Genomic DNA, 19,333 nt, shown 5'->3' with positions numbered 1-19,333 from the left:
TGGTGCAAGCAATTAAGTGCTTGCACTCTGCTGCGGCAGCCCAGGGTTCGCCGGTTCGGATCCCGGGCGCGCACCGTTGCACTGCTTGTCAAGCCATGCTGTGGTGGCGTCCCACGTAAAGTAGAGGCAGATGGGCATGGATGTTAGCCCAGGGCCAGTCTTCCTCACATATTGATTCTTTTTTGTGTGTGTGAGGAAGATCGGCCCTGAGCTGACATCTGCCAATCCTCCTCTTTTTGCTGAGGAAGACTGGCCCTGGGCTAACATCCATGCCCACCTTCCTCCACTTTATATGGGCCGCCGCCACAGCATGGCCTGGTTTGTCGGTGCGCACCTGGGATCCGAACCCAGGTCACCAGCAGCAGTGCCCCCGCACTTAACCACTACGCCAGGGGCCAGCCCCTCACTATATTGATTCTTATGTTGTTTTCAATAAGATAGAGAGGACCTGCTCACCACCCAGCAGACTATGTCCTTCTGTATTCCTTTCTCTTCTGCTTTTCTCACAGGTTAAATAGCTCCAAACCCTTGGAGTTTATCAAAGGGCCCATTTCCAATGGTGTAAGCACATCCACGCACCGTTCCTAGATGAGCGGGCTTCTCACCTGGGTAGGTGTGTGCAGCAGCTTTCCCAGGCTCCCGGGCCGTCCTCAAGGAGGCAATGCCCTAGACTCTCTTTCCTAAAAGTGATCTTCCTGAGAACAAATGCACTCAGGGCTCTCACGCTGATTCTCTGTTCCCTCCCCCCCTTCACAAGAGTCCTTTCCCGATTTTATGAAAGAAAGGCCAACCTCACCCACGCCCGTGCCAACTCTCACAGCCCATGCCCTGCCCTGCAACACAGAAACCTCAGGCAACAAGAGGACAAGTCAAAACCATGCTGCTGAGAAAATCCGTGGCTCTCTAACCAGGCTGTGCATCCTTTTATAAGTCAGATGGTTTCCAATTTACTGCCGTTAACCTAGTTAAATAAAGACTGAGTCAAACAATTCACCGATAAAAACATTTTCCCCTATTCTAATGAAAGATCACTAGGTGATTTTTTTGGCATTTAACTTGAAAGGAGTCCAGAGAGTTGAAATCATAAAACTGTCCATTTATTCACTTATGAACAAAGTTTCAAATGCTTACAAATATAAAAAATGAAAAACATTTAATATTGATGCTAACTCTGTTTCATCCTAGCAAAATTCATCTACAAACATAAGAACTAATTTTTAAAACTTCTGTCTCATTACATGATGCTTTTCCAATTAATTTTACTTTTTAAATTTACTTATTACCCAAATCTGTAATAAGTAAATTTATTACTTAAACCTGCTATAATAATAACTCTATACAGAAAAATATGTAACACTTTGAAACTCATGGCGAGAGAAACAGATTAAGATAAATCCTGCTTCAATGTAACTTGCTGTGGTCTTTAGACTCTTAAATATACTGGATACATTTAAGAGGAATGCAATAAGACAAAATAAGAGGAATACAGCAGTTTTATTTTGAAATGTATGTAGCTACCTGTGGTAAGTTACATCTTTTGCATTTACTTAAACTTACATTAAACTTACCTTACGTTAAGTTTACCTTACATAAATTTACGTTAACTTATGCTAATTTCTTTTAATTAACTTAAAAGTGTGAGAAGGAATATTTTGTTTTCCAAAATTCTTTAGAGGCACAAAAGGAAACCATTTGAAGATAAGGTCTCTGAACCCACTCCAAAGCCCTTTTGATCCTTCTTGGTATTTACTCCTACAGCCTAGATTGAACGGTCTTTAGGAGAAATCTTCCAAAAATTGACGATGTTTTGATTAAATCTCAGCCCAGTGCTGCATGCAGGAGAATTACTTTGTGAATCCTACAGCTTTTTTCACTTCCTGTTTGAACATCTCAGACTCACACCTTTTAAGAGAGAGTTCTAATGCCTCACTGGCCCACAAATTTGTTTTCTACCACAGGTGTGCTTAACCAGTGCGGAAGTGTGAGGTTATGTGTCATATTAAGATAAAACTAGTGTGAACCCAGAGGAAGCACAAAACGTTCACTCTTTGGTCCTCTCCTCACTCTCTAGGGACAAGGAAGGCAGGAGGACTTGGAGTGACCAGACATCCCTTAATGGCTTTCCTTTGTCCCTTTTCTTCCCTGGGTCAAACAAATATGCCTGCAAACCTTGAGCCCAGTTAAATCCCTCTGTAAACAGGGATAAGGGGGAGAGGAAAAGAATGTTGATTTCCCAAATCTGATATATAAAATCAAGGATTTAATACTTCTTAGGCTACTGGGAGCCAAGGAGTCTGGTCATGGTTTTGGACTCTTTAAAAACAAGATTAGACCTCAAAGGACCAAGGGTCAAAGTTGCCATATATACCATCACAAAGGTGTGGACGATGACTATATTCCAGCAATTTCATGAGAAAGATGGACCTGTTGGCTTTTGGAGAGGATTGGGGGAATTACTGTGAGTCCGGAGCTTAGATCTCCTCAAATCTGAGCTCTGTCTCGGTTCCTCTCTCTCTAAACCTCCTCCACCCTTTGAGAGTTGGTTGAGCTCATGTGGTCAACAAAATCTCCTAAGATTCTGTCTGACAAACGTTGTTTCTCTTGTCTCACCCCGGACCGTGTGGGTCACAGCCTACAGAGAGGATGGGTCTGGTTACCCCAATACCTAGTCCTTTTACCATCCCTCCCACTCAGGTTACAGTACAGCTAACCACAGAGGCACTGAAAGCAATTTTCTTTTAAAGATGTTAATGGAGGGAAGACATTCAATGAGCCTTTTGGGGCCTCTAGGTTCAAGAGCTGCAGTGGAAAGAAGAAGAAGTGGGGAGGGGGAAGGGGCATGGGGAGAGAGAGGGAGAGGGGAAAGAAAAGGAGGAGGAGGAGAAGGAGGAGGGATGTCCCAGCCACAAAAAGCACATCATCTAGCTGGAAAGACAGGATAACAACAGAGAACATGTTCAAGTAAAAGATACCATTCAGATTTAGCCATGACTTAAAACTAAATACAATCTATAGATACAGCAGGGAATGATAATTAGTAAATTTCTTAATTAGGATATTTCTTAACCTTCTAGAGTCAATTCTAATTTTTTTCATACAAGTAAGAATTCTAGCTACTTGCTAAATACAGAAACACCCACGAACAAATGTGAATGAATTTCCACCAACGTGTTTGCATTCCACCATCTCACATTGCTCCACAGGGGCCCAGGTTCAGTCAATGTTGCGCTGTGATTCCCACAAGTAAGGTGCAGGATAGAAGTGAAGCTAGCATTTTCCTTCCGGATAAATGTATAATTAAAATCCTGATTCATAGATTTGCTCATTGAACTCCCTGCTGTGGACAGAGGACATTCTTGGCAGGAAGAATAAGGAACTGTTCCAGAGGGCTCAAATTGCCTTATTTTTAAATACTTCAATATGCCTGTCTTTGAACACTGATTGGAAATAAAAGAATGTGAGTGGGAGTTAATTCAAGAAGGAGATAAAGAAGACAAATGGCTGTAGAAATGTGATGAGTCCTTCTCAAATGAGAAGAAATTGGATGGGGAGTTCATTGACTACGATGGGGCTCTCTGCTCTGGAAACTCAAGAAGCCATTTAGCATCAAGGAGTTTGCCCTTGGTTTCCATCATGGCCCGGACAGCGATACAGTTCCCTGGCCAACTCCGCCTGCCAGCTGTTTGTGCTCTTACTAAGTCAGTAAGCTGTATGTCAACAGCCCACATCCGGCTAAGCGACGGGGTGTGGATATCACAGAGAATGCCCCTAGCCCCAGGACAGACGCGCACGCTGCTACTGAGCAGCACCACTCTGACAGGCCACCCCCTACCCATGCTCTTCAACACCTGCACAGGTGTCTTGAGTAGCAGGTTTTCTCCATTCCCCTTCCTCTCCACTCCAAACTCCGAACTTCAGCTAGCTGGTGGGTCCTCCTTCGTGACTTCATTCCTGCAAACCCAATCTCTAATTCATAGGAAATGCTCCATAAATATCTGTTGAATTTATGAATAATTATGCCCATTTCCCTCTCTTTCCCATCCTGGTTTTCTGACAATTTTAGCACAGCACTTTCAAAGCCATTTCTCTGTTCCACGAGCTCCTGGATCCGTCACTAGACTCTGTCCACTAGACTCTTAATGCCTATCTGGAACTGCATTAGATTTACTGCCCACTTGGTCTGGATCTCCAGCGGCTGGTACCTTCCTGGTAATGCTCCCTTACTAACCTCCTATGAACGCATCTATTCTCCACCTCTGAGCTCAGTCACCCCCTTCACTCCCAGCACGTGCACAGCCAGCATCATCCAGTCGTATAGCCTAACTTAGCATTCCCAACGTCTGCTCTGTTCTGTGGAATGCTACTTCTGTGGGATGTTAACAGATGTTATAAGAAAAAAAATCTGTCAGCAACATGTAGAAACACCATGTATTATTTTCCCATCTTGGAGATTCACATCATTGAGAAGTTCTGGCGAGGGGAGTCGGGGGAGTCAGGGGGCAAAACTTTGTCTACACAGGATTCCAAACTTATTTCAACCAGGCCCCTTTTGTCATGTGAGTCATGTGATGCCTATCAATGTCCCACGGAGCTTTATCCTCCAACATATTTTGGAATACACTGATAGAACGCCATTCTGGGAGCAAATTCTGAAATTCAGTGTGGAGGCCACACAGGCAAGAAAGCCATCAATATACTGATGAGTGTAAGTTAAGGAAGACTGGGAACAAGTGGAGTCTGGGGCTTGATCTAGAGAAAGTGATGGGTACAACTGGGAAAGAGAAAGCAAGGGGATCTTCCAGGGCGGTGGGATGCAGGAAGTGTGAGTCTGGAAGCTTCGGAGTTGAAGCTGGAAAGGAGGAGACTATTAGGGGATGGGTTGTATCTAAAAGGAATTTTGTAAGGTGAAGACTCTCAGGGGTGGGATCCCCCCAACCTTGAGAATGATCAGGAAGGAGAGGAACCAGTGAGTCACCAAATGAGCAGCATACCACACCCGGTAGAGTCTTTAAAAAAAACGTTTTAGGTAAAAAATAGGCCATGCTAAGGTCAGCAGCCACAGCATATTGTCTAAAAAATAAACTTCCTTTTAAATTCTTGGCTCCCTCTGATCCTAATTTTTCACATTCTGATTCAACACTCCTCTCTGTGCTCTCGTCCTTCAAAAATCATCACACAGCTAAAACACTACTTAAAAGAAGATGGTGTCCAGACGTGCTATTTACCTTGCTGATTTTACCTATAATATAAGCACATTTATCTCTCCAGGGATCTGCAGTGTAAACTGAATAAATCTCTCACTTCAGTAAAACAGCCCCACGGTAATTTAAATCTCAGCTCTTTCTGAAATATCATGTTGGTAAAGTAATCCTACCACACAAGGTTTTCCTTTTCACACATATGCCAAAATCAGATGTACCCACTAAATTGTACCCCAGGCGCTGAACAGCAGCCTGTTATTACTAAGAAAGGTTGCAAAGATACCTGCTCTGCCAAGTGTTTGCATATATAAATTTCTAAAAGCCCGAGATGACAGCCTATCTGTTGTGCATCAGAAGATAAAAGCACCTACGTTCGCTGTAAGCAGATGAGCAGCATGCAACATGACTGAGGCTAATCTCCAGCTAGGCTCTTTGCCTCCATGATGGGTTGCTGTTGTGTCCAAGAAAACACGGATCACCATTTTTCCATAAGGCCTTCCTCAGCTCTCACAGACACACACATAAGGCTCAGCGCTCCTGCTCAGAGAATAGACCATCTCCTCTCTCGCCCCTTGTGGAACCCTCCCCACTAAGGAGACTTCACATCAAGGCCCTCGCCTGTCAAGAGGAACGCTCTGCTCACTGTGGAAAGGCCTCCAGAAGTGCGGGAACCAGGACAGCACAGGCACCTTTGTGAGCATGTGGGACTGCAGTCCACCTTTTCATCCTTCGCTCTCGCAGATCCCTCAAGCAGCAAACTCCGGGACTGTGACGCTGGCAGAACTCTACGGCTGATTTATGCCCTCCCAGGAATTATAGTCTTTGGCATGTAAATTATTTATTTTGTTGTTCCTTTTCATAAGTGTTTTTCCCCAACCAACTTTTTGTTAATCACCACACTGGTAAGAGACTGAATCCAGAATTTCATTATAATCCCTCAGTAACAATAACTAATTTGAGCATTCACCCATATAGATGGATATACCTGCAAAAGGGCAGAGAAGGAGAAATGTTTTTGAGACAAACTCATTCATTTCCCTTCAATTCCCATTTAAGATGAACTGCAGCCCCCAGCCAAATACACAGAAAATTCACCACTTTAATTCCCTCATTCAGAACATATCTATCAAGTACCTCCTAAGAGTTAAATACCCTGCTAAGTCTTGGGGAAAGCAAAGGTCAGACAACCCAGTCCATGCACTGAATCAGTGGTTCTCAACTGAGTATGATTTGCGCCCCCAGGGCATTTGGCAATGTCTGGAGATATTTGGGATGTCACGAACTGGAAGGGGGGTTGCCCCTGGCATCTAGTGAGTGGAGGCCAGGGATGCTGCTCAACACCCTACAGTGCCCAGGACCGTCCCCCACAACAAAGATTTATCGCACTCCATATACCAATAGGACCAAGGTTGAGAAACCCTGCCCTGAATTAGAAATGTGGTTAGATAATCATTTGAAATACTAACTTATTTTTGTTCCCTGACTTTTCCCTTTCCCTTCTGCCACAGCCAAATAGGTACAGTCAGCTCTATGCTCCTTGCCTAGGGGCAAACAGGTGCATGGCAGGAAAACAGAAGCTTACAAAGATTTCCAACTTTTGTAGGAAGAGGATTTGAGAGCAAAAACAGAGTTCCTTGTAGAAACTTGAAAGAGGAAGGATTTCCCCAAGACTGGAAAGAGGTGCCTCTGGATGAGGGGGGGAGAGAACAGAGAAGACGGGCTGTGTGTCTCGGTACAGAGCGAGCCCAGGCCTCACTTACTAGTGACACTCTCGGGGAGCTGGGCAGAGAGGAGTGGCTGTGGCCTGCGTGTGGACCATAGGCAGCCCTGCTGAAGATTCTCAAGCCCCAAGCACGGCCATAGAGAGCAGCCAGACCTGAAGAGGTCACCTCCACAGGGATGACGGCCGTCTGAACAAAACCCACCACCCAAGGGCATTGGGCCCCCAAAATAACTGCAGCAATACCTAGAGAGGTATTTATAGGGAAGGGATTCCAAGAAAGGCTGAAGTTGTTGTGTGTGTGTGTTTTTTTACCTTTTCCAGCAAAATAGAGGCTTGGAGGCAGAGTTGTAGAAATAAAGCCTGTCAAATTTCTTGAACACCTGAGTTTACGAACTAAAGAAGTTTACTACTTTGGGAAACAAGACTCAACCAGAGAAAACAGGAGTTGATTCGTGAGTCTTCAGAGGTGACAATCCCCACAATCTCAGACTTGCAAAAACCCACATTTATTTCACATTCATGTTTTAGGTCAACTATCTGAACACCACGTTTTCTCATTCTAGGACTCAAACTGAAGGAGCAGCTCCTATGTGCAACAAGCCATTCCTGTGGCAGAAAGGGTGAGAGGCTGGCAGAAACTCACAATGTCTCTGAGAAGAACGCAATACATGCCACATTTATTCACATTCCATTGGCCAAAGCAAGTCACATGCGCAAGCCCAACATCAGTGAGGTGGAGATGGATATCCCTCCTATGGGGAAGGGGAACGAATGATAGACAATACAAATAATTACCCCAAGGAGCAAATATCAGGAAATGTAACAAAACTATGGGCTGAATTGAGAGGCTGTGGGAACACTGAGAAGGTGAGAGATGGGATGGTCAGGAAAGGCACCATGTGGACATTGCGATGGGAAAAAAGACAGGAAATGACCTCATGTGACAGCCTACTTTGTGCCAGGAACTGAACACTCTGCTTCTCATGTCACCTCAGTTAATCCAACCACCCTACAAGGAATCAAACTCACAACCCTGCCCATGATCATTCAAATCACAGATGATTAATTCCCTGGTTCTAAAATCCACATTCTTTCCAATACATGGCACACGTGAGTAAAACTTAAGACAGCTGAAAGGAGGAGGGGATAACATCATAGGCAAAAGAAAAGCTAAGAACAGAGCCACAGAGGCGGAGAAAATCACAGAGATTTTCATTTTCTCACAAATGTAAAAATCTGCCCTGATCAGAGTGGCATGCTGAGTTGGCGAGTTGTAAGAACTAAAGATCAGCAGGAGCGATCAGGTCATGAAGGACCTTGACAGCCCAGAAGAGTGATAAGAGGACAAATGAGGGTTTGGGGCTGAGACATCAGGCCAGAATAGCTAGGTGAACTTGGGCAAGCGTCTCTGGGCTCTGGAGTTGAACTCACTCATGCACGAAACGGGAAGGCATGGGCAAGAGAAGATTTCCAAACTCCCTTATGGAGACCGTGCAGAGAGGTCAGATGGATTTTAGGGAAAGGTCATTGACTCAACCTCTTGTTTTATGGTCCCTTCACAGTTCCTAGGTGTCCCAGCCCCAGGCTGCAAGAGCCACTGGGAAGGAAGGGAGACCCGCCCACTCGCAGACCTGCCTCTGAGAGTGCAGAAAGCAGCCAGACTTGTCCCTGTTTTCACAGCCCAAAAATTCTGAGTCTCCGTAAGAAACCACTGTCACTGACATGATGAATGAGGGGTTTAAGAAAGACAAATGTGACAGGGAGACACGACACAGAATGGAGAGTGCAGGGCTAGCGTCAGAAAAGGCAACCGGAGGGATTTTGCAGCACTTTTGGTAAGGAGGCTTAGAAGTGGGAAAGCAGCAGGAACAGAGAGGAAGGGGCATGAAAGAGACGTTTCCAAGGATGGCGGAAATGCACAGGTCTCAGGGAGTTAATTCAGGGTATGAGATCCAGACTGACTTCCCTTCCAAAATGGATTCTTGAAATAACCTGTGAGTGACTCAAATCCTGCCCCCTTCACCTTCTCAGGGTAAAAACTATTCTGTGCATTTTACCAAGTCAAACAAATTAGAACTTTGGCCACTTCAAAGTGCTCTCATACCACACAGACGGGAGTTGTCACTCCAGTAAATTAGCTAAGTACGTTCTAGGTACAATTGTAAAGGGTCCATTATTGACAGCAGTGCTGGTAGCCAGGCACCCTGTGCTTGTACATTGAATATGCAATGGTAGTGATTGCCTATTAAAAGTTTTAAATTTGAGTCCCACACATTTGCCTCCTGGCTCAACAAGAAAAAAAAAATGAGTTTTCTACAGGAAAATATATAAAATGTGTACTCCATAGACATGACAGCTGAAACATGACACATTTCCAAAATCTTAGGTGACTTTTAATTCGTAAAGTCCAAATGTCAGAGGACGTATGGGATCCCAGTCTGATCACCACCTGGGATATTTATCCAGACGAGAAGGCAGACAAAGACGAAATTGTACCACTTTGGAGGAGGAGGAGGGAGGGTGCTAGTCCTCTCAGTAGAACAACACTCAAAAATCAATTTTAACTGGAAATTTGAGAAAAAAGTGCACCAGAAATGGGAACTGGAGAAAAAGCCATTTTCAGAGCCCGCGCTCAGCCACGGTGGGCACTCGGCAGAGGCTGGCCCGTCCTCGAAGCTGCGCTCTCACCCGGAGATACCACCTAAGCCAGACGCCTTCCAAAAACCCTGCGCCAGCTTGGCTCACCACAGGTGGTCTGCCAAGACTTAGAGTTGAGGGGATACAAATGAAAAGAAAAAAGATCCTTATCCTTGAAAAGTGGAAATGGAAAGGAAGGGGCATTTAAGAGACAGTTCAAGGTCACTGAGGAGATAACTTGAGAATTATTAAATAACCATACAAGGGAAATTTAGTCAGACCTGTAGACAAGAGCTACACTGAGAAACCATGGGCTGGGAACATCCTGAAGACCTAGCCCACGTCTGCTGCCAAAGATCTGAGCCTCGATTTCTCCTCGTCTCATCATTGCACCACGCACCATGTACCAGGCACTGTGCTGCTATGGGAAATAGCAGCTGGCCCCAAGTCTCGTGGAGGAGACCATAACAGGAGTATGAAGCACATGCGCTACAGAAGAGCAGATGGGCTCAGCACCCGCTCAGGCCTCCGGCAGGTCCAACATCCTGCAGAGCCTCTGAGCGCAGAGAAGGGCCCCGTCTATACGGCTGAAATGCACAAGGAGGACTCCATCGAGGGACGAGACTTGACTTGTGCCTGAGGAACAGGTAGGACTTGAATAAGAGCGTGGAGGGCAGGGAGGGGACAGTGTAGGCAGCAGGGAAAGAAGAGGAAAGTCAAGAAGTCACCTTCCTAGAGAGTGCATCTGTGCAGGGAGTAAAAAGAGATAAATTGGGGTCAGATTTAAAAAGACCTTAAAAGCTAGATCAAGAATTTGGAAATTTTCTTATGAGGAAGCAATAAAGGTTTTTTTTGTTTTGTTGTGTTCTGTTTTGTTTTGTTTCCAGCTAGAATCATAGACTTGGATGAAAACAATACAGTATCTGGAGGACTGAGCCTATTAATAATGTTGAACACAGGATGGATTGAAGCAAGGAGACGAGGCAGAAGCTTACGGCAATAATCATGGGGCCTGACCCAGGGTGTGGAGGGAACCTGGAAGGAAGGCACAAGTCCTCTGCCAAGACGAGATGGATTTTGAACTGAAGAATGGACAAGACCTAGAAGTGACCAGAATTACACCACACACAACAGAGGATCCAAAGTGACTCAGAGATCTCCAGGCCGGGTAAGCTGGGTATGAGTGGGGTTATTTACAGAAACAAACAAGTTGGGAGAAGGAACATGTGCATATGGACAGATGATAGGCTTGTCTGGATGATGCCGAGCTTCAGGTGATGTGCAGTGAGGGGCTGGTCTTACAGTTGGTTTCTACCTACGGCACATCTTTATTTTCAGAACCATTTACGAATCATGAAATGACTTAGGTTGGCTAAAAGACAAACAATTTTTAGCTGCTCGTATATTTAAATTAACCTTCAGCCTGGTCGTTTACAGCCTCAATTGCCTCCTTGCTACAGTTAATTGTAGATACTGTACAAGGTCACTCTTACAAAGAGAGAAGTCTAACTGCAGCACACATGCCATTGTTTTCATCACACTTCTGTACTACACAAAGGTATACACAGACACGGAGATTGACAGAGTAAGTGCAATGCCTTCCCCCAAAACAAAGAAAAATCCATTTACCCAAACCAGGTAACACAATTATCATAGGGACACCCTTGGAAGGGGAGACTGGACAACCGGATACAGAAGCAAATCCCTTAAGCCCCCACAGTCTCAGGGAATAAGTAGCAGAAAAGGCAAGAAATGAGCCTTTTCAGAGAAAAGATACAAAAGACAGCATTCCCAATAAACAAACCAAGGGGAGCAAAGAGTTAAGACAAAGTGGTAAATAAGGAAGACCCAGTGGCTATAGCTGTTCCTTGAACAGTATCTATTGAAAACCAGAATTTTTGTGAGCACTTTGGGAAAAATTAAGAAATAAAACAAGCATGAGTCAGACAAGACCCTTTGGGATGTGAACATTTAAAATAGAACATGAACACTTGCAAATCTCAGCCTCTGCTAGAAATGATCAAAAGCACTTTTCCCAACTGCAGACCATTTTGTTTAACCTATTTAGTGTATTTTTGCAGCTAAAGAACATGATTTATAGCTTAGCTCTCATTGTAAATACTTGGAGAGCGTCTCTTAAAAGGCTAGCATATTAAAATATTAAAAGTATTGGCTTAATTTCTTAATTCTTTTATTATGGGAATTTTTGAGACCCCCGCTTTTAGATTTGCATAAATGTTTAATAGCTTCTTGAAACCAAACAAAACAGGTGTGCCATTGAATTTGAGAGAAGCTACAACTTTTACATTTCATTCCTCCTGGAGGTGAACTATCTGATTTAAAGGCACCTTCCAATTTGGTCCTTGATATATCCCTCTCCATCCTCCAGGCACAGCCCACTCTACAACTAAACTGCTCAGCATCAGAGAGGCTAGAGTCTCTCTTTGTTGGGGTTCCAGTATCTTCCTGGATTACCACTCCCCATTTCTCAATTTACACAGGCTTTCACACATAAAAATATTCTCACACTCAAACAATAAAAATATTATTAAATTCTTGGACAACCTGGAGATTATCCAGCAGTCATTTTCTTCAAGGAAAAAGAAAAGGGGAAAATGCAAATACTCAGAAGAGAAAACACACTCACACAGCTACTCTGAGTCTCCCATGAACCAGAACCTCACCTGGCTGTTTATCATATTCTGAAAGTTGGCAGATTCCTGCTAATGAAGAACATTAACCTTCCCTGATCAAGGAGTTTGACAGTTGATGCCTCTCTCCTCCACTAATAGTCTTGCAGTGTGGGAGACTCTCTCTGGTGGGTTCCAATGTTCTCCAAAAAAGAAACCTCACTTGCTCAAATCTGGTAAAATTCTAACCTGATCAACTCTCAGACCTAAAAATACTCATTCTAGAAGGACAGAACTAAAATGGTACTTCCCTTATTCCAGCTGCCAGCAGACTCATAGATGCCTAAGTGTGGATCCATGCTCAGTGCTTTGGCATAAACCACAGAAGATAACCAACAACAAAAATTTGTAAATAATAATGGTTTTCTTATTTTCAATGTATATTTGTATATTTTCAGCATAAAAATACTTTTTAGGAACATAGATCCAAGCAGACTCAAGTCTACTGACTTCCCATCAAGATCCAAATGGAGATGACTCTTACCTACCTTTTTCCAACTCATATTTGAGGTCAGCATGGAGTCATTGTCTGTGGGACAGACTGCTAGTTGTCCCACAGTCTCCATCCTCCCCTCCATTCTTCTTGTAATAGAGCACCAAAGTTTCAGCTGGGGACCTGGCCATCCAGCATAAGTAATTAATTTCCCTGTTGGTCATGTCACTAACTTCTGATCAGTAGGATGGAGGCAAAGTGATGTGTGCCTACAGCCTCATCCAGGGTCCAGTGTGAGTCTGTCAGTGGTCCCAACTCGGGCATCTTGAATTCGGTAACATCCGTAGTGTTGTTTTCACCCTACAGTGATTGGGGCGTTGTCCTGAATACACAGGGCTGAGCCTGGTTCTCTATCCCTCCCAGAATTCTGTGAGCTCTCTGACATCCTTCTTATAAGCTCTTTTCTGCTTAAATTAGCTAGAGTTGGTTTACACTGCTTGCGACTGAGAACTCTGACTGAGGCTCAGACACCCGTCAAGGATTTCGTGTGACTAAACATGCGTGGTTCCAGCCCTTGGGGAGTCTCTGGGTCGAGATCACCGGGATTTTCCTCAGCACCTTCCTCCCAATGTGGAATCAATCTCTCTGCAAGATGAGATCAAAGTAATGAAACGTTTCTTTAACAAATATGTCAGAACACCTATATCCAAGCAACCTGCACATCTTAGGCCCCTCCAAGAGGCAAGTCTTTGCTCACAGTGCCCTTATTATTTATTTGTCTAAACAGTGGTACTGCCACAGTTTAAAACTTTTAGGAATTGCTTGAGAATCACCCTGTGCCCGACTTTTATTCTTTTTCATTTGTTTTTTGAAAATATGTGTTTAAAAATTCAAATATTACAAAATGAAAGATTATCTCCTTCTCAACTTTTCCCCTGGGTTTCCTAGACCCCCTCGTAGAATTAATGTGTTACCTGTTTCCTCAAGTCCTTCTGGAGATGAGATAATACAGAAACAGAGAGAGAGAGATATATAGATACATACGCTTATAAATTATATGCTTCATATGCTTATAAATTAATATGTATATCCTTTTTTAACAAAGGCGGTAGTACACTGTTCTGTACCCACTTTTTTTCACTTAATATCTTGGAGATTGTTTCTTATCAGTACGTATAGCTCTGCCTCATTCTTCCCAATGATGGAATACTGTTCTAATTTATGGACACTCCATAATTACTTAACCTGTCTCCCATTGTTGGATATTTATGCCTCCTCCAATCTTTTCCTGTTGCCATAAATATTCTGTACAAGATTCTTTCTGTACTTTAATGGGTGTACCTGTCGGATAAATTCCAAGAAGTGTAATTGCTGGGTCAAAAGTTAAGTTCATTTATAATTGATGAGTACTTCCAAATTGCCCTCCAAAGAGACTGTGTAAATTTATGCATTCTTAAACAATGCATGAGAGTGTCTGGTCCCTCTCTTCTCCCCTCTCCCCACCCCCCGCCTTTTTTTTTTAACCATCTTTGGAGAATAGGTTTAACTTCTGAAAACTGCCCGAGAGTCATCTGAGGCCAACCCTGATAAATAAGCTGCTCTTGTTAGGTAACACTATTCTGAGCACAGGATGAGCTGTGACTCGAAAAGAATTAAATGAGTTTTCTTGTTTGGTTTGTAAAGTGATTCTGAAGTTAGCTCCAAAAGGAGACCAAACATATTTGGGGCAACAGTAGCATCATTCAGATCAGCGCACTGCCTCCCAACAGGATTCTGCTGAAGGAGATGGTGCTCAGTCAGAGGCGGAAAACCTGGTCTACAGAGTCAACAACTCCTACTGCATCACAGTCACACTGCACGTGAGGTGTGAAGATCAAGCAAGGGGGCTTCCTGGGGTTTGGCTTATGCAAATCAGCATCACTACTTTACAGCCAGTTTTTACTCTTTTATCCTTATGAGTCCTCACAACTTCCCCGGGTTGGAGATAGCAAGTGGTATTTCATCTCTGCTGGACGTGAAAACTGCAGAGAATCTCAGGGACACACTCACAACAGCACTCACTCACAATGCCACACAACACGGTGTGTCACCTGGGAGGTAATCAGTGTGCTTTTCTGTTGACCTAACAAACCCTTAGGTTCCGTTATGTTTCCAAGGGTCCTTGGTAGAAAGATGAATCATATTTCTGAGAATGATGCATATGCTAATTACATTATAATTAACTAAAATTCCGCCAAATAGAAGGGGAAGATAAGTAAAACTTAGACATACAACTGGTAATGTTTAACAACCGACTCTCAGGGAGGGAAAAAGCACTCTTTGTAGCATTTACTGATACCTGTAGTGTAAATGCTCCTACCACTGCTGAGCTCAAACCACCTACATGACATCAACCGGCTCACAGAATTCCTGAAAATCTAACAATTTTCAGAATGCCTGGGCTCCAGCACACCACTGCACGGCGACTACAGAGCTTTCTGAATGTGTTAGAGCATAGAATCTTTATCTGAAGAAAAGAACTCACATTTTCTGGGCTTCAATACACTTCACCTCCGACTTTTGTACTACCGTGGATCGCTGTGTTCTTATTTCATACATGTCTGAACTCAAGCTTTTCTTTAAGCTTCATTATCCTCAATGTGCTGTGCTTCAAAGCATGTAACCTCAATCTTCATAAAAATATATTTTTTACACAGGTTGATGTGTGAGTCTATTAATGTTCACTCATTCAGCACTTCCTTTCTAACTTTTTCTCTATCTCATAAATATGAAATGGGAAGAGAGCAGGAAGCATGTACAAGATCACTTTTCTATATTTACATAATGAAAAAGTTCCAAGTAATGCAAACAAAGGAGTCAAAAGGGGATTCAATACATAGCAATTCAGGACATCTTGATAGATGGGACATCTTGCAGAGAATCTGCTCAAGTAGCTGTTGAGTCAACATATTGCTCTTGAAAAGATGATTTTTTTCAACCACAAAAATGTTTAAAGATGATTTAACATGCTCATCAACTCAGTCCCTACACATGTAAATGTGTATGTGCAAGGTGTGACTATCCAGCAATAAAACCCTACATGGACTTCTCGAAAACATCCTTCAAAGTGGTCACCTCAGAAGAATGGACAAGTTCAATCATGCTCCCATCATCCAAGAAGTCCCAAGACCTGGCTTCAGAGCAGTGTGTAAGTCACACAGGAAAATTAGGTAGATACACACCATTATAATCACACCTTATTTAGATGAAAAACTAGAACCACACAGCCTACCCACTTGATGACCCACCTTATTCATCAGACTCAACTCCAAGTGACTTGTAGACATTTCCCAAGATCAAATCCACCTTTGAAGGATCAAGATTTGTCAACATTCAAAAGGACTCCCTAAAAGAAGTTTCAAAAATGTTTTGAGCAGTAGCTGCTTCACTGAAATAATGGTGTGACTTTCCGAGATGATGATTGAGAAGGACACAACTCTTATTTGGAGGTATACACTCTGGCACATTTGTTTTAAAATCTTGTTATGTTATGGGATGTCACATCACCGAGTGGTGAAAACACTTATCTGGGAGTCACTTGTGGGTTCAAATCCTGTCTCCAACATTTCCCAGCCATGTGACCTGGAGCAACTTATTTCCTCTCTCCATGCCTCAGTCTCTCACCATAATCTGCAACATAAAAAGTGAAAATCTTCTCATGGTATTGTCTTGAGATTGAAACAAGGATAATATATGTAAAATGTTTAGCTCCGTGCCTGCAGTGTGATAACTAGTCGATAAACGGTAACTCTTTTTCCTTTTTATCTTTATCATCAGTCACACATTACATGGTCCTGCATGTTCTTTGGCAGGCGACTTTCTTTATTCTTTTATCTCACCATTAGAAACCTAGAGGCACTACCACACTTTTACTCTATCGGGAGGGCTAAAGTGGGCACGTTTGAGTACCTCAAACTGGAAAGTAGAGACACCAGAGTAACAATTACTCTTCACATACAGTAGAGAAGTAGGGAGAAGTAATACCTAGACAGCAAACCATATTCCTGGGTAGAAATTATGATTCAAATGGAGGACTGATGGAATATAATCAACCCTACTCTTAGTTGAAAAATATAGCCATGGTTTTCATTCAATAGTCATTTCACATGGGAAAATAAGCAGTCTCATTATTCTTAACCTCTGCCTCCTTGTAGAATACCATGAGTCCTAATCTCCCGTCCCTGTTCATGTAACATTACAAGCCCTATTGGCCCTCCATAGCCCCACACCCCGGGCCCAGCAGTGAAGCAAGACTTGGAAGAGGCATCACCTAGGGAAGAGGAGGAATGGGGCTGAGCCCCGCACACCTCAGGAACAAGTCATGGCCAGTGCACCAAGAGGAGTTGAATGCACCTGCAGGGGACTGTGTTACTCTCCGGGACACCCTCAGAGTGGGGGCTGGAGGAAGGTAATTCAGAGAAGCAGGGAGAGACTGTCAGCTCCCTCACTTTACTTTACAGCTGGCTTTGCCTCCTTTCTTTAATCGAGTCTTCTGGAGTGTCCTTTAATGTTGGCCAAGAACTCAGGAAGTGCTAGGCAGAGCCCAGAGCCTGTAGGGAACATTGTCTTCCCACTAGGAAGTATTTCTAGGCATTAACTTCTGAGAAATGATAAAGTGCATACATTGCAAATATAAAGGGTTATATAAATACTTAACATTTGAAGCATTTCTACTGCTCTGCCCACAAAAAGGCATTACCTCTGTCTTTATGACAGAAGGTTTAATGTCGCTGAATCTTGCTCAAATGTATTATTCACTTAAACACTGAGGTCCAATTTTATAGTGGCAATTTTTTATCCCAAATCACAGTCACAACCCAATCTAATTCAAGTATCCTGAGTCCACATCCTCCATGAAGTAGCTTGTCTACAGCCGTACCTACTTTCCAGCTCACTGCCTTCTTACATGCCCAGAGCCTGGCCTGGTGCTCAACTCACAGTACGTAGGCAATAAATTATGGGTGGATAGATGAACACTTCAAAATCATAATTCGTGTCTCCTTATGAAAGGTGCCCCAAACCAGAGAAATAATAGTAATAACTACCGTGTGTGGCAGGTGCTTTAAGTACATTATCTCTAATCTTTCCCACTACCTTGCAAGGCAGGTAAACTTATTATCCACTTTACATACAGGAAGCTGAGACTTATAGCAGATCAGTAGCGATCTTACCCAAGAACTCAGAATTATTAAATGGCAGAGCTGGGCTGTAAACACAGTCTGTCAGTCTCTGGAATCAGAATTCTTAACTACTTTGGTAAATTGCCTCTAACCTGGGAAATCCTCTCACAGAGATGCCTCCCCTACCACGTCCTAGATCCCTCCTGTCACAGATCACTATGAAGATGCAAAATACAATAAATAAAATCACCCTTAAAAAACATATAATATATGTAAGTAACTATAACATATAAGTTATATATAAATGAAAAATATATGAATTATATATATATAAATAAATAATATATAAATAAAATTACCCTAAAATCACCCCTGAAGTACAGGGTTTATGATTTTGTGTATTCAATTCTGTGGTCACAATTCTTATGCAGATTTAACTTTGAGAAGCACTAAGCTAGAAGGAAAGTCTAGATGCAGAAGCCTACACGTTCTGAGCACCACACCACTCGGAATGGGAAATGTTCCTGGTGCCTGCAGGATTTACTCCACTCTTTTTTGATGTGAAATACCTTTCTAACATGTTAAAAGATGGATCTGCCGTTGTGACATCTCAGTCTGGGGTAGGTTCTGAAGCCAGAGAGTAGGCTGAGTGGTGGCGGGGTCGCCCAATTACCTGCTCAGACAGAACAAAGAAATCTGGGGATGGACACCGCTCAGTTTCTCAGGCTGAGGTCTCTGGTAGATTGGGAAGGAGAGGAGACAGCAACTCCTCTGGAAATTCTCCCCAACTGCTTGCCTCTGTCTCGCACGGCCGTGTCTCTTTCCTCTCGCCTCTTATTTTTTCATTCCTTTCTACGTGTATAGCTTCTTTTCATAACTATTTCTTGGACACCTTTATAAAGTGCTTAGTACTGGGCTCTGTTACAAGGTAAATCTCCAAATTCCCTAGACATTTTCTTTCCCTGGAGGTTTCTCGTTTGTCTCCTCCCTTTACTCAGTCAGTTGGAGCCTGAGAGGAGAAATGTCACACTGTGATCCTCTGCCACCGTGCCCCGTTTCAGATTCACAGCCCCCAGCGCCGTTTACTGATCGACGCTGTGAATGTGGTGGACATGCCGCCTGGTTGAACTCTCAGTTGTGTAAAAGGAGCGAGTGTGAGGATGACCCAGCACAGCCAGTGAGGCCCCGCGTGCAGCTCAGGCTCACGGCCGCCTGACAGCAGCACGTGAGGGACCGTCCCTGCACTTCCCTCCGTAAGATAACGTCCAATCTGCTGCTTTCATTTTCTGAGTAATTCTCAGAAGTTTTAAGAAATGTTCACAATAGTCATTTTTAGACAAAAATTCACTTTTGGAAGAGTATGAAGGGAGACCAACTTAAACTGGTAAAGGACTGACACCAAAACAGAACAAGGGTCCTTAAGACAAGAGGGAAGCCCAGACTCAGGTGGGAGTTCCCTGGGTCAGGAAGTCCGAGCCTTGAAAAGCAGC

The 19,333-nt window shown here is 43.4% G+C and overlaps 1 long non-coding RNA gene across 2 annotated transcripts in view; it reads right to left on the bottom strand.

Moving 5' to 3' along the window:
• The window catches only part of LOC131405630 (uncharacterized), a 76,557-nt gene extending 58,499 nt beyond the window's left edge, over positions 1–18,058 (bottom strand). The window contains exons 1-3 of one of the 2 annotated variants that reach the window (XR_009219981.1): positions 17,996–18,058; positions 15,972–16,353; positions 12,740–13,329 (exon numbers count right to left, since the gene is read on the bottom strand). This is a non-coding gene — a long non-coding RNA (uncharacterized LOC131405630). Of the gene's footprint in view, positions 1–12,655; positions 13,330–15,971; positions 16,354–17,995 lie in introns of those variants that run through there. The other variant, XR_009219980.1, reaches the window with a different exon arrangement.
• Positions 18,059–19,333: the final 1,275 nt, after the last annotated feature.

This window comes from Diceros bicornis, chromosome 5 (assembly GCF_020826845.1).
Source record: "Diceros bicornis minor isolate mBicDic1 chromosome 5, mDicBic1.mat.cur, whole genome shotgun sequence".
In the NCBI taxonomy this organism is placed as follows: domain Eukaryota; kingdom Metazoa; phylum Chordata; class Mammalia; order Perissodactyla; family Rhinocerotidae; genus Diceros; species Diceros bicornis.
The sequence above is the reverse complement of the archived record's forward strand: the minus strand, read 5'-3'. Positions and strand labels throughout refer to the sequence as shown.